General features: G+C 36.9%; 1 protein-coding gene across 1 annotated transcript in view; it reads left to right on the top strand.

Annotated features, from left to right (window-relative positions):
• LOC121440444 (AF4/FMR2 family member 2-like) overlaps positions 1-15,697 on the top strand; it is a 532,707-nt gene that overhangs the window by 323,873 nt on the left and 193,137 nt on the right. The window lies entirely within an intron of this gene.

Here is a 15,697-nt window from a genome sequence, read left to right as displayed (position 1 = left end):
GTTGAACAATTCCTTAAATGTTTTTTGGCCATTTGAGTTTCTTTTGTTGAAAATTCTCTTTTTAGAACTGTACCACATTTTAAAATAGAACTTTTTAGTACTTTGATGTCTAATTTCTTGAGTTCTTTATGTATTTTGGAGATCAGCCCTCTGTTAGATGTGGAGTTGGTAAAGACCTTTTTCTTCTCTAGGCTGTAGGCTGCAATATTGTCTGATTGATAGTGTCCTTTTGTCTTACAGAAGCTTCTCAGTTTCAAGAGGTCCTTTTATTAATTGTTGCTCTCAGTGTCTGTGGTGCTGATATTATATTTAGGAGGTGGTTTCCTGTGCCCATGCATTGAAGAATTTTCCCACTTTCTCTTCTATGAGGTTCACTGTAACTAGATTTATGTTGATGTGTTTGATCCATTGGACTTGAATTTTATGCATATTAGGATAGATATGGATCGATTGGCATTCTTCTACATGTCAACATCCAGTTATGCCAGAACCATTTGTTGAAGATATTTTTTTTTCCATTTTATAATTCTGGCTTCTTTGTCAAAAATCAGGTGTTCGTAAGTGTGCTGATTAATATTTGGGTCTTCGACTCAATTCCATTGTCAACCTGTCTGTTTTTATGTCAATACAAGGCTGTTTTCAGTATTGTAGCTCTATAGTAGAGCTTGAAGTAGGGATGGTGATGCCCCAAGAAGTTTCTTTATTATACAGGATTGTTTTGGCTGGACTTTTAATTGTATTTTCATTGCTTTTTGGTAACAATGTATATGTATGTTACTCAGGGAGCAGTTCTCACATGATTGGGCACACTGACTGTGGGATTCAAATATTATTTCTTTAAATAACATCATCCCAATATTAAAAATTGAACTATGCATACAACCACTGCTGCTGTGAATTTATGAGTACAGTGATCTTGACATACGCAGAAGGTACCTCTTTGACCTGGTTGTCCCTTCCTTAGGCTCATAGAATTTTTCTGTACATTTTGCATGATGATCTTTGAGTTTGTGGGGAGTACAGTGATACAGATGCCCCACTTGTGGCTGAGCACTCCACAAACACTTATTCTCTATACTTTTACCAGTTGTAAATATCTTCATTAGCTAGCCATTCATTGCACAAAGAAACTTTTCTGATGAGGTCTGAGAGCTATGCTAATCTATGGATATAGAGACACTAATTTAGAAGGCAGTTTAAATTTTATACATATATGAAGGTGATCTTAATTAAATTGCACAGTAACTGAGAAGACAGAGCCCAACAGGACATCCCTAATCCACAAATGTGCTTCCAGTACCAAAATGAGTTACATCTAATTAAATTGTAGGACAAAGGGAAACCCCAAACAATCCAGGCCATTGCCAAGACTATAGGTTGCTCTCCACCCACTAATGACAAGGCCCCATTGCCAAAGAAAACACACCACTGAAGACCCAAGGGTTTGTGAGTGGTTTAATGTTTACATTTCTCCTTTAGTAGCATGCAGAGTACGTTCGTGTACCAAAGACTGTAGCACATAGGGGTGAAGGTTCTAGATAGGCACCACTTTATTTCTCCACATGCAATGAATTGTGTGTTTTCTTTGTCTGAGTTATCAGGATATCTCTGCAACACTACAACTGTAACAGATTCCCCTAATCCTAGAGTTCAAAGGAAGTGGAAATATGCCCCCATCCCTATCCCAAAAGCTATCTCCAAGTGATAACCACTTGCAAAAGAAAAAGTAGTTTTCTTTAAGGGAGTCTCACTTGGGAAACAAACTATGCTTAAGAGTAAGCCACATACCCAGCAATACATGGCCAACAGAAAACTAAATCAATGGCATCTTTTGAGGTTTCTTGTATTGTAATGTCAGAGCTTTTTATTTTATCTTTTTAAATTATGCATTTATTTATTTATAACCCTACAGGTTTTGCAAATATATTATGACTTCTGGTTTTGTGTTTTATGAGATTCCTGAATGTGCAAACAAGTGTGTTTCTGCATCTTTATCTGTTTCTTGTGCCTTTTCTTGGGCTCTTTCCTTATGGTTGTTTGATCCTATTCTAATTTGTTTGCTTGGGGGTTATTTTATTATATTTTATTCATTTTATTATTCCTTAGATTCCTGTTTGTTTTCTAATAAAAGAGAGAAAGGGAGTAGATCTGGATGAAGCAAAGGTGGAGAGTATACTGTATGAAAAGAAATCTATTTTCAATTAAAGAAAATACATGTAGCAGCAGACTGCCTGTTCGTCCTGGCCACCCAGAACCAAAATAATCTCACCGTAACTGTTTTAACTAAATCGCTGATTGGCCTGTTAGCTCTTACTTCTTATTGACTAACTCTTACATATTAATTTAACACATTTCCATTAATCTGTTCATCACCCCATCTCATGGCCTACCAGCAATGTTTCAGCACAACTGTCTCTGCGTCTGTCTCTGACAGTGGCTCCATGACTTCTCTCTAATCTGCCCTTCTTTCTCCCAGCATTCAGTTCCATCTTTCCTGTCTATTTCTCCTCTGCCCTGTCATAGGCTCAAGCCAGCTTTCTTTGTTAACCAATTGTATTCACAGCATACAGAGGGGAATCCCACACCAAATACATAACTTCATATGAGAAAAGTTTATAGCTATAAGTACTTACTCAAAAAATTGTTGAAGCTTCAAATAAATGACTTGATGATGGACCTCAAGGTCTTAGAAAATGACAACAAGCCCAAATCCCAGATAACTGGATAGAAATATTAAAAATCAGTTCCAAAATCATGAAAGAAAGACAAAAATAACAGGAAAAAGAGTTTTAAAAATATTTATTATTTAAAAAATAATCGAAACCAACAAACCATGAAGTAAAGTAACTAATACAGAGCAGGGATTTATAAAATTACTGATAAAGAGGGAGCATTGCAGTGGGTACCAATAATTCTGAGAATCATTTGGGAATACTTATTAACCTTACGTTAAAAGAAGAAAATTACCTTGCCCAGTCTTGAGACAAGGGAAAGAGCTACTTCCTGCCTCATCTTGATGTGCCATGCTTTGTTCAAGCCCACGGAAACCTTATTCCTGAGTGGATGGGGAGAAGGGTAGATGGGAAGCTGGAAGGGGGAGAGGGGAATGGAGGACGGGAAGATTAGAGGCAGGGGAAAGTGAGGTCTATATGCAAAATAAAAAATATTATTTATATAAAATAAAAAAGAAAAAGAAAATATAGAAGACATAGTACCTGAACACATAAGAACTACAAAATTAAAAAGAGAACAGAAACAATTTGAATATATCTGAGTAATGAAATTGAACAAATGAAAGCTCAGATATGAATAAAATCACTACTAAATTCTACCAGACCATTAAAGAAAATTAAGCACATACTTCTCAAAATATATTATAAAATAGAAACACAAGGACATGAAATCTATTCTATGAAGACTATATTACCCTGACATTAAAACTAGGTAAGGATACATAGCAACAAAATATTAGTAAGTTTTTTAATGAGCATAGATGAAAAAATTCATAATATATACTTGCAAACTGAACACAAAGCATAAAAAGACCATAGATCATATGTTCTATCAAAATGCTTTCATTCAAAAAACTCAAGAATAGTTCAATATATACAAATCAGTATAAAAAATACCACTGCACATAAATTGAGTCAGATGGTATAAAATTATTTTGTTATCTCAATACATGCATAAAAGCCCTTCTTTTATGTTCCTTTAATTCTAGCCCTTATTTCTACAGGACTTTGATCTTGAAAGAATATTAAAGCTTGTCCCAGGCCTTTTCTGTAGAGAAAAATCTTCAATTTCCTTAATTAGAATAATATTGGCAACAGATTTTTCATGAGAATTATGGGTGTTTTATGGAAAACACCCTCTCCCCCCTCTCCTATCGTACATAGTATTGCAAGTCTTAGGCCTATCTAAGAATAAAGAAAGATACAAAAGAGATAAAACCAAATTAGCCATATTTGTAGAGTGCAAAATTCTATGCTTAAAAACCTGAAATATTCCACCAGAAAACTTAGAATATCCAGAGAAATAGCAGGATACATAAGCACAAGGAAAAAAATAATCAGTCTCTATGCAGCTTTTCTATGTAAAAGTGGCAAAGTTGCTAAGAAGGAAATCCAGAAAAATAAGCAGTTCAAAATGACTAAGACTAAACCTTATACTGAGGAGATGAAATATTGCACGGAAAGAAGAAACTTTAAAGGTTACAAGAAGATGAAAAGAGCATCTATGTTCATGGACTGGCCAAATTAATGTCAAAATTGATGTATTACAAAAATGAACCTACAGACTCAGAGAATTCACCATCAAATTTTCAATAATAGCAGTTAAAAGAGCAATGAAAAATAACATAAACATATAATCTCTCTGCTAGGTAGTGGAATTGCAAGTACAGGCAAAAAATGCTGCAGGTACCATTATAACTGACTTCAAACTAACAAAACAGCATGGTACAGACAAATAGACCAACACAAATAGACCAAAGATCCTAACATAAGCCCAACAATTATAGCAACCTGATGTTTGACAAACATAACAAAAATACATAGTATAGTAAAAGTCAGTCCCTTCAACAAGTAGTACTTGGGAAAGCTGGATATTTACAGTAGATGACAGAACTTATCCATATGTCTAACACTATTAAAATGAACTCAAAATGAATTACTGACCTTAACATTAGCTCTGAAAGTGTTAAAGGTAAGCATAAGTAAACTGCTTTAAGGTACAAGGGAAAAGCTTTCTAAGGAGGACTCCAAAAAGCTTAGGAAATAATTGCAAGAACTGGCAAGTGATACATATGAAATTAAAAGCTTTCTGCCCAGCAAATGAAACAATCAATAGTGTGAAGAGACAGCTTACAGAAAGAAAGAAAAAATTTGTCAACTATAAATCTGAAAGATGATTGATATCTAGACTCCATAATGAACTAAAAAGAGGTTAAACACCAAAAGTCAAATCATCCCATCACTAAATTGTCAAATGAAGTTGTATAGTCAGTTCTGAAGAAATAAAATTGGTCATAAATATATGAAAGACCAACATACCTTGCCTTCAGGGAAGTGAAAAATAAAACTTATTCGTGATTCCAAATCTTCCTTTCAACATGACTATCATTTAGAACACATACAACCACAAGAGTTGAAGATTCATGAAGAGTAACCCATATAAAGTACTGATGAGAATGTGAGCTATTGTAGACACTGTGGATATCATGAATGTCTATCAAAATTCTTATACTGAAAATAAAACTACAAAATGGTTCATTTACACAACCTCTGAGTAAATACCTAAAGGGATCTAAGCCACCATATCACAGAAGCACTTTGTACATCCTTTTTTACTATGGCACTATTCACAACAGCCAGGATATAGGTGCATCTAGGTGCCCATCAACAAAGAATAAATAAGAAAAATGGAGTATACAGGGCAGTGGTAGTGCATACCTTTAATCTCAGCACTCAGGAGGCAGAGGCAGGTGAATCTTCATAAGTTCTAGGCCACCCTGGGCTACAGAGCTAGTTTCAGGAAAGTCAGGGCTACACAGAGAAATCCTGTCTCAAAAAGAAAAATTAAATCTGTAAAGAAAACCAATTATATATGGACAATGGAGTTTAGTTTATTTATAAAGGATGAATTCATGACTGCTCCTAGATATGGTTGAGGAGACGTTTTTATTGTAGATATGAGGGAAGGAACAGTCAGAGGCATCTGGAAGAATCCAAGTTGAACATGACCAACAGAGTAGATCTGGCCGGGAGAAGTGACAGGGAGCAAGAGAAGAAAAGAGAAAGGGAGGCAAGCAGGCCAGGAGACACCCAAGAGAGGAACCAAAAAGAAGACCAAGAGAACCAAGAAAGGAGCCAAGAGAGATCAGAGCTAAAGGACTGGATCATATAGGAAAGAGAAGCGGGGTGGGGGATGGAGAAGGCAATGAAACTCAAGGGCTGGGAGATTTAGGGTAGGGTGTGGGAATGAGAGTGCTTAGTGGATCCAGGACTCTGTAGCAGATACTTTCTATACCAATGATGACAGAGTCTCACTTAGATACATTAATAGGTACCTTAGATGTCCTAGGTTTCCCTAAGACTTAACAATTGGCACACAAATGGATAATCACTATGTTAAGTGAAAAAGGTCATCAGACTCAGACAAATATTTCATGTTTATCTTATACATGCTCTCTAAATTATAAAAATTATGCTGATGAGAGGAAGAGGCCTAAGGAGAAGAGAATGGAGAGAACAGGGTTGTAGGGGGACTAGTAATGGAGAAAAAACAAATGTATATTTTTCTCTCATTTCCAGAATATGTGTGTGTGTGTGCGCGCGTGCATCTGCAGTGTGCACACACATTTGTGGTATGCCTGGGTGAGTGGGTGAGTGTGTGCATACATGTGTGTGTGTGTGTGTGTGTGTGTGTGTGTGTGTGTGCGTGTGCATACATGACATGAAAGCAGAAAGAGGAATATTTGTGGGGAAGAAGGGAACCAGTGGATGCATAGAAGGAGACAAATGGTGATGCCGAGAATATGAACAAAGAACAATTATATACATGTTGAAAAGTTATAATAAATTCATTCTTTTGCATAGAAAATGAAAGTAATAATGATAATTAGCAAAGGAAATTTAAAAATCATGAATGAACTCCAAATTTAGAAAGTGGTGTCTTGGATTATCATGTCAATAGATACGTTTAGAGAAAGGTTGCTTGTAAGGAGGCATCTAACAAAGCTCCAGGTAACTTAACAAAGTAAGCGGGGCCAGGGACAGTGCTGCAAATCATTATATACAATTGAACAGAGTAGCATGAGAACTTCTCAAGCATGAGACCATCTTCATAGTAATCAAATTATTACTCTGAGGCAGTCTTTTTTTTTTATCTCAAAAACATAAATTTATAAAGGTATTTTTAAATGGATATACTTTTTATGACTTCACTACAGGCATTCTGAAAACTATAGGCCATTTCATTCTGTTATTGTGTGAATGTGCCATGTTCTTTTTTTTTTTTAATTTATTTATTTATTAAGGATTTCTGCCTCGTCCCCACAACCGCTTCCCATTTCCCTCCCCCTCCCCCGATCAAGTCCCCCCCCCCTCATCTGCTCGAAGAGCAATCAGGGTTCCCTGACCTGTGGGAAGCCCAAGGACTGCCCACCTCTATCCAGGTCTCGTAAGGTGAGCATTCAAACTGCCTAGGCTCCCACAAAGCCAGTACGTGCAGTAGGATCAAAAACCCACTGCAATTGTTCTTGAATTCTCAGTATTCCTCATTGTCCGCTATGTTCAGCTAGTCCGGATTTATCCCATGCTTTTTCAGACCTAGGCCAGCTGGCCTTGGTGAGATCCCAATAGAACATCCCCATTGTCTTAGTGTGTGGGTGCACCCCTCGTGGTCCTGAGTTCCTTGCTCGTGCTCCGTCTCCTTCTGCTCCTGATTTGGACCTTGAGATTTCTGTCTGGTGCTCCCGTGTGGGTCTCTGTCTCTGCAATACCACTCTTGGGAATATACCCAAGAGAGGCCCTATCATACAACAAAAGTATATGCTCAACTATGTTCATGGCAGCATTGTTTGTAATAGCCAGAACCTGGAAACAACCTAGATGCCCTTCAACGGAAGAATGGATGAAGAAAGTATGGAATATATACATATTAGAGTATTACTCAGCAGTAAAAAACAAGGACTTCTTGAATTTTGCATACAAATGGATGGAAATAGAAAACACTATCCTGAGTGAGGTAAGCCAGACCCAAAAAGAGGAACATGGGATGTACTCACTCATATTTGGTTTCTAGCCATAAATAAAGGACATTGAGCCTATAATTCATGTTCCTAGAGAAGCTAAATAAGGCGAATCCAAAGACAAACACATAGGCATCCTCAGGAATATTAACCTTCATCAGGCGATGAAAGGAGACAGAGACTCTGAGGCAGTCTTATCAGGAAAACAATCTGGGGATTGATGACCTGAAAATGGAAGTTGGGTTTCAATTCATTTGAAATGCAAACAGATTTGACAATCTATAGCTACTGTGGCGTTGTTTTTAAAACAAAATCAAGCATCTACATTGACCTTCTACTTACATTGCTTTGAATAGAAAAAAAAAAAAACACCTCTCATAGAGGCTATCAAGAAACACATTTCACAGCAGGCAAATTAATTGGTTTTACAGTATTTGAATGGAGGGTTTGTCAAATAAAACATGCCGTGACAGTTAATAGTGTCATTTAGAGCGAGAAAATTATTGGCTTATTTGTTATTGGATAAAGGGAAGGCAAACATTTTGCATTAAGAAGTTTTAATGTGTTTAAAATCCTCATTAGGGATTAATGGACATGCTTGCTTAGCATAGCGACTCATTAATTTGAAGCTAAACAGTTACTTCTGTGTTTCAATCTCGGTGTTGTGCCTTAACATTTTTTTTTTTTTGCTTCTCTGTAATTAGATCTTGCATTTGAGTTTGGTTTTTACACCATCGGAGATGTAGAATTAATTAGTGAGATTTATAAATCTAATGGAAGTAAGTTATTCCTAGCTATCAGTTCGTTTTAGTGAGCAGTTAAAGCACATGTAAGTAGGTGAAGAGCTACGAAATTTCAGAAGCATAGGAAAAATGTGAAGTTCCCTGGATATATTTAGCAGTGTCACTTGGCCTTAATAGATAAAAGTGTTTTAATTAGAGTTATAAATAATAGGGGAGCTGGCGAGGTTTTGGTTTCCTATGCACGTGGTTTGTTCCTTAGCATCATCACTGTCAGAGAAGAGCAATTGTAACTGTTCCTGTGGACTTGCGATGTCATCCAGCAGCAATTAAGACAATTGTTAAGTGCAGAATTTGAGAAGTCAATAAGGCGCCCAGTTCGTTAGAGATTACTTTAGAAGTGGAGCCGCTTTCTATCAAGTGCATTATGTTGCCACATTTTCATTGAGTGCATGTATGAGTACAATTTCTAAAATTACACCTACTTACGTGTTTTTCAGGGAAATCACACTAAGAAAATCAAACTAAAATTGGGCTCCTTTATTCTGAAATTAGCATTTAAATAATTATGGATTTAATCGGTGAGCATAGCGATTTCTTTAGGGTGAGGGACCAGAGTCAAGGAAAGACATTGATTTTTTTAAAAATAATTTTCACAGAATGGAGCTAAAGATATAAATTTTTAAATTTCTTTTGTAATTGTGATTATAGAAGTTAAAGATCTCACCAAGTGTTCATAGCCATGCCTTTGAAAGTTTCCCAAAATACCCAGGGCTGGCATCACATTTTTTTTAACAAGTCAAAAATCTTAGTGCTTTGAAGCATTAATATAATATGTCATTAATCCAAGACATATTATAAAAGCTAATCATGTTATAATATGCTTCATGTTGACTATAATATATTAAATGCATAAAATTATTGTTGAAATACTCTTCCTTGAGGAAAAGCACATCAATTAATTATCCAATACCAAATGGTCAGCCTTAAAAACACACAAGTAACATTATACAGACTAAGTGGTTTATATTTAGGAATATACACGTATATACATAGAAATATATGTATGTAAGAAAAATTAATGAAAAAAGAGTCTGTCAATTTAAAAAGAACAAGTAGGAAGGGAAAAATAATATAATTATATCATAATCTCAAAAAAATAAAAGAAATAATTAAAAACAAAATTTTGCTGAAATATACAATATCAGAATGATTGAAGAACTCATTTTAAACGATTCATTAGCTCCTCTTAATGACGCATAGGTGTACTTTCTAGGAAGAAGATGTAGGCAAATGGAGTCCTCTTTAGTCCCTTAGATACAAGACTGAATTTATTTGGGCTCATAGATATCCCAACCCTTGGGAACATGTTTGGCTCTTGATTTTATTTCATTTGGAATTAGTTAACATTACCAGAATTACTACTGTGGGTCTCCCAAATCATTAACCTTATTCTTGCGTTCTCTGCTTATCTCATGAATTGAGAATAAAGCTTCTTACAGATGAGAACAGTTGGAGATCTGTAGACTGCCATTAATTAAATAAGTGGTAGAAATAAAATAATGTAGTGGTGAGGAGCCAAGTGCCACCTCAGTCAAAATTGTCAGTAATTCTTTGCCTGTGATTTCTACCTGTCTCCATTGTTTTCTTCCTTTCTCTCCTTATATCTAGTGTGTGGTCTGTTTGAAATATCTCCTGTGTTTCACACTGCTGCTTTCTTTTTCTCTTCCAAACGCTATTACATAATTCTACTTTCCATCCATAGCAAATCCACATTACATGTCCCTGCTGTCCAAGACAAGACAAATCCACAGCTTCTTTTCTACTCTTCCTTCCCAAAGCTGTGTCAAATTCTCACCTGATGATCTTCCTTGTTACCTGTTTTGTAAAGAAAAGAAGACACAGTCAGGCATGTCCTACCATCTCTCTTTACAATCTGCTGCTTGTATCCCTCAGCACTGCCTTTCTTGCTAACAGAAGGTAAGAAGTATTCGTGATTCTCTTTCAGCTACCCTCTCCCTCGTGTCCTGTGCTTTTTGCTTTTTCTCTCAATCATCCAGTTTTTCTTATGCTCCATTGTTCTTTTCTGCACTGAGCAAAAGAAAACTATCGGCTCCACATCACCACTTCCTATCACTGCATCTCCCTCCTAATTTTACATAATGAGAATGACAGAAGCTCAGCATGCCTCCCTTTTTCACAATGAAAAATCAGGTTCACATGGGCTACAAGCCCCAGGTAAAAGTAAAATCATTCTTTGGAAAAATATGGATTAAAAAAAATAGTACACATTTGGGTGTAGTTAAATGCACATATATGTGATGTCAGTACATGTATAGTGTCTGGCCTACGGTTGGAAGGCACTGTTATTTATTCTCACTGTTTGTCTTTCATAACATTAGAATGTTTCAGTGCTCTTTTTTCTTTTAGAAAATAATAGTAATCATATTTTTATTTCATAATGCCATTTGTAAACAAAATAAAGTTGATTACATTATATGTCTCCCCTATTGACTTTGATAGTTATGTGAGATGCAAAATACTAGAAACATTTTCCTGCATTTAGGATATAAGCTAAAAAGTGAGAAAGTGATTTGCCCCAAATTACATAGTTCACCAGAGGTATAACTTGAACAGGGAAGTGTCATATTTTGAGTGTTAGTGTATTGTTCTTTTTATTGTTTTATAGACTACTTTACCAGCAAATGAGATCACTGCTTTGCAATTGTTTAACTATTCAATGCCAGAAGATGCTATAATTGCTGGTGAGCTTAGAAACACATGACAGTTCTAAACACCCCAACATTTATTCTTTAATTTATAGAATTAAGAAGTGAATGCTAATCTTGAAACATATTTATTATATATTTGTACCAATTTTTATTTCTGAAATTGCCCTATTTCACTCTAATTTGTAATTTTCCATTCTCCTCTTTGGCTAGAAGAAATCACAGGGCCCTACATCAGTAAGCTATTAAATTTAATGTAGGCACAATAACAAGAGATTTAGTAAAATCCATTTAAACTGTAAAATGGTCACTGTTGCATGGCTAAGATTTCTACAGGATGGAAGTGGATGTTTCATAGTAATGGAGGAGTTCCATACACATGTAGAAATTTCAAAAGTAAAGGGACACTGTCAGAGTGTCTGTAGATCTTAGAGCATAATCTATAAAAATGATTACCATTAATTGTTTGTTTTGTTTTGTTTTTTAGAGACCGGGTTTCTCTGTAGCTTTGAAGCCTGTCCTGGAACTAGTTATTGTAAACCAGACTGGCCCTGAACTCACAGAGATCTGCCTGTCTCTGCCTCCTGAGTGCTGGGACTAAAGGTGGCAATTTTTGAGATTGTAATGTAATTTCATCATTTCCCCCTTCCCTTTCCTCCCTCCAAACCCTCCTATATACCATCCTTGTAGGATATAACCTCAAAGTAGACACTAGGTTGAGAAGAGAACAGGAAAGGAAGAACAAGAAACTTGGGGTAGACTCTAGGAAGCTGACAAACAAGGAAGATTTGGTTCAAAATTTGAGCCTAGATTGAAGGAATGAACGTGAAACCATGGAGAGAATGTTGTGGTGGTAATCTGAACTTGGAAACTTAGCCAGAGGAAGAGACAGCACATTTTGAATATTGGCAGGGGTAGCAGCCACAACCAAAATGATGCCAGAGGCCAGCCAAGAGACTAGGCAACAAGGAATTTCCAGATGGTTCTTGGTTTGTTATAGAAATATTCCTAGATGTCTATTGTTTGGTAAAAGTCTATAAAATAAACACAAATACATATGTACACATGTGTATGTATATAGACACACACGCACACATATATGTCACATACTCAAGCACCCTCCTGATTACAGTTCAGGTCCCTCTTCTACAGAAAATAGTTATTATAACACATACATGAACAGTGAGCAAATGGCTATTCAGGACCCATAGAATTAAGTACTCTTCACTTCAAATTCCCTCTGTCATTAGCACTCTCAGCTAATGATGAGACTTTCTACATATGCATTTTTCTGTTGCCCATTCCTAATGTAATCAGTGAAGAGATATCCTCATCAGGAAGCACGTTGATCACCCTTCCCCCATCCTGCTCACCACTCACACCTCTTATTCTCTGTTGTCATATCCTTTCAAGTCCCATCTCTAGTCTCCTTTGTCACCTTCAGTGAGAACCAGCAGATGGAGCAACAACGTGAAACTCTTTATAAACTAGGCCCCTGAAGAGGATTTAACAATTCATTAACAACATTCAGATGTCATAGTGACAAACCTATAACATTAGCTCCTAAAGCTGTCTGGACTGAGGAGGCTGATGCCTTCTTACAAGCCAGTAACAAGACTTAGAATATGAACATAAGTGTGTAACTACTACTGGGTTAAGGTATCTTACTTATATACCTCACTTCATTTCAACCTCAAAGAATTGGCAAAAGTAGATTAATTTAAAACTTGTTCTTAAGTAGATAAAAAGAGGCAGAGACATTCAAGTGATTTGTCCAAGTTCATAAAGCAAGTTTTAGAGCTGGAATCTATACCAAAATTTGTTGAGCTTCAAAGATGTTGTAGAGACACCACATAGAAACTACAGTATGTATCTATCTCATATATTTTCTAAGTGAGAAAATACTTATTGAGACCTATTCAATTGTAGATGTAGTCACTTCCATGATTCTAGACAGTCATTTTCTGTAGTTATTAAAGTTGAATTCCTTTACGCTTCATTCTCTATTTTTCATCCATTCCTTTCTTAGAGAGAACAGTTGGTACTTTTTAGCCTGTTTTTACATTGGGTATTTTTATTGTGTGGCTTCCAAATAAATTGCCCAAGAACAGCATTTTTATCTCTTTTTGAGATTATAGCATAATTATATCATTCTGTTTTTTCCTATCCCCCCTCTAATTTTTCCTATGTGTTACCCTACCCAGTGCTCTCTTTCAAATTCATAGCCTCTTTCCAAGATAAATATTTTTGTTGTTTGTTTTTTTATTATTCATTTATTTATTAAAAATTTCCACCTCTTCCCCTCCCATTTCCTTCACCCTCCCCCAACCCCCTCCCCCTCCCTCTCTAGTCCTAAGAGCAGTCAGGGTTTCCTGCCCTGTGGGAAGTCCAAAGTCCTACTTCTCCATCTAGGTCTAGGAAGGTGAGCATCCAAACAGACTAGGCTCTAACAAAGCCAGTACATGCAGTAGAATCAAAACTCGGTGTCATTTTCCTTGGCTTCTCAGTCAGCCCTCATTGTCAGCCACATTCAGAGAGCCCAGTTTGATCACATGCTCCAAGAGTCCCAGTCCAGCTGGCCTTGGTGAGCTTCCATTAGATCAGTCCCATGGTCTCAATGGATGGATGCACCCCTCGAGGTCCTGACTTCCTTGCTCATGTTCTCCCTCTTTCTGCTCCTCATTTGGACCTTGGGAGCTCTCTTGTCTCTAACACCATCCATCACCAGATGAAGTTTCTATGGTGATATGCAAGATATTCATCAGTGTGGCTATAGGATAAGGCCAGTTCAGGCACCCTCTCTTTTGCTGCCCACGGAACTAGTTGGGGAAATCCCCTTGGACACGTGGGAACCGCTCTAGAGCCAAGACTCTAGCCAACCCTAAAATGGCTCCATTGGTTAGGATAACTTCTTCCCTGCTCCCATATCCATCCTTCCTCCATCCCAATTATCCCATTCCACCAAATTCTCCCCAATCCTCCCCTTCTCCCTTCTCTCTCCCCATCTCCCCTTCCTCCCAATTTACTCCCTCCCCCCTGCTCCCAACTTTTGCCCAGCAATCTTGTCAACTTCCAATATCCAGGAGGATAACTCTATGTTTTTCTTTGGTTTCATGTTCTTATTTAGCTTCTCTAGGATCATGAACTATAGGCTCATGGTCCTTTGTTTATGGCTAGAATCTGCTTATGTGTGAGTACATACCTTATTCCTCCTTTTGGGACTGGGTTATCTCACTCAGTAAAGTGTTTTCTGTTTCATCCATTTAAATGCAAAGTTTAAGATGCCATTGTTTTTTACTGCTGAGTAGAACTCTAAAGTATATATGTTCCACACCTTCTTTATCCATTCTCCTATTGTGGGGCACCTAGGTTATTTCCAGGTTCTGGCTATTACAAATAATGCTGCTATGAACATAATTGAACAACTGCTTTTGTAGTATGATTGAGCATCTCTTGGGTATATTCCCAAGAGTGGAATTGCTGGATCCTGAGGTAGGTCAACTCTCATTTTCCTGAGAAACCGCCACAATGATTTCCAAAGTGGTTGCACAAGTTTGCAATCTCACCAACAATGGATATTGGTGTTTTTGGTTCTAGCCATTCTGATAGGTGTAAAATGGTATCTCAAAGTTGTTTTGATGTGCATTTCCCTGGTCGCTAAGGAGGTTGAGCATGACCTTAAGTGCCTTTTGGCCATTTGAACTTCTTCTGTTGAGAATTCTCTGTTCAGTTCAGTACCCCATTTTTAATTGGGTTGATTAGAGTTTTAATGTCTAGTTTCTTGAGTTCTTTATATATTTTTTGAGATCAGACCTTTGTCTGGTGTGGGGTTGGTGAAGATCTCCCAGTCAGTAGGTTGCCTTTTTGTCTTAATGACTGTGTCCTTTGCATTACAGAATCTTCTCAGTTTCAGGAGGTCCCATTTGTTCATTGTTGCTCTTATTGTCTGTGCTACTGGGGTTATATGTAGGAATTGGTCTCCTGTGCCCATGTGTTGCAGACTACTTCCTATTTTCTCTTCTATCAGGTTCAGCATAACCAGATTTATATTGAGGTCTTTAATCCATTTGGACTTGAGTTTTGTGCATGGTGATAGATATGGATCTATTTTCACTCTTCTACATGTTAAAATCCAATTATGACAGCACCATTTGTTAAAGATGCTTTCTTTCTTCCATTGTATACTTTTAGCTCCTTTGTCAAAAATCAAGTGTTCATAGGTTTGTGGGTTAATATCCGGGTCTTTGATTCGATTCCATTGGTCAACATCTCTGTTTCTATGCCAATACCAACCTGTTTTCATTACTGTAGCTCTGTAATAGAGTTTGAAGTCAGGGATGGCAATGCCTCCGGAAGTACTTTTATTGTATAGGATTGTTTTTGCTATCCTGGGTTTTTTGTTTTCCATATAAAGTTGATTATTGTTCTCTCAAGGTCTGTGAAGAGTTTTGTTGGGATCTTGATGGGGATTGCATTGA

The sequence above is a fragment of the Microtus oregoni genome, unplaced genomic scaffold (genome assembly GCF_018167655.1).
Source record: "Microtus oregoni isolate MIOR12 unplaced genomic scaffold, Mior012 000067F_ref0000223, whole genome shotgun sequence".
Lineage (NCBI taxonomy): Eukaryota > Metazoa > Chordata > Mammalia > Rodentia > Cricetidae > Microtus > Microtus oregoni.
Note: the sequence above shows the minus strand (reverse complement) of the source record. Positions and strands in the feature narration are given on the sequence as shown.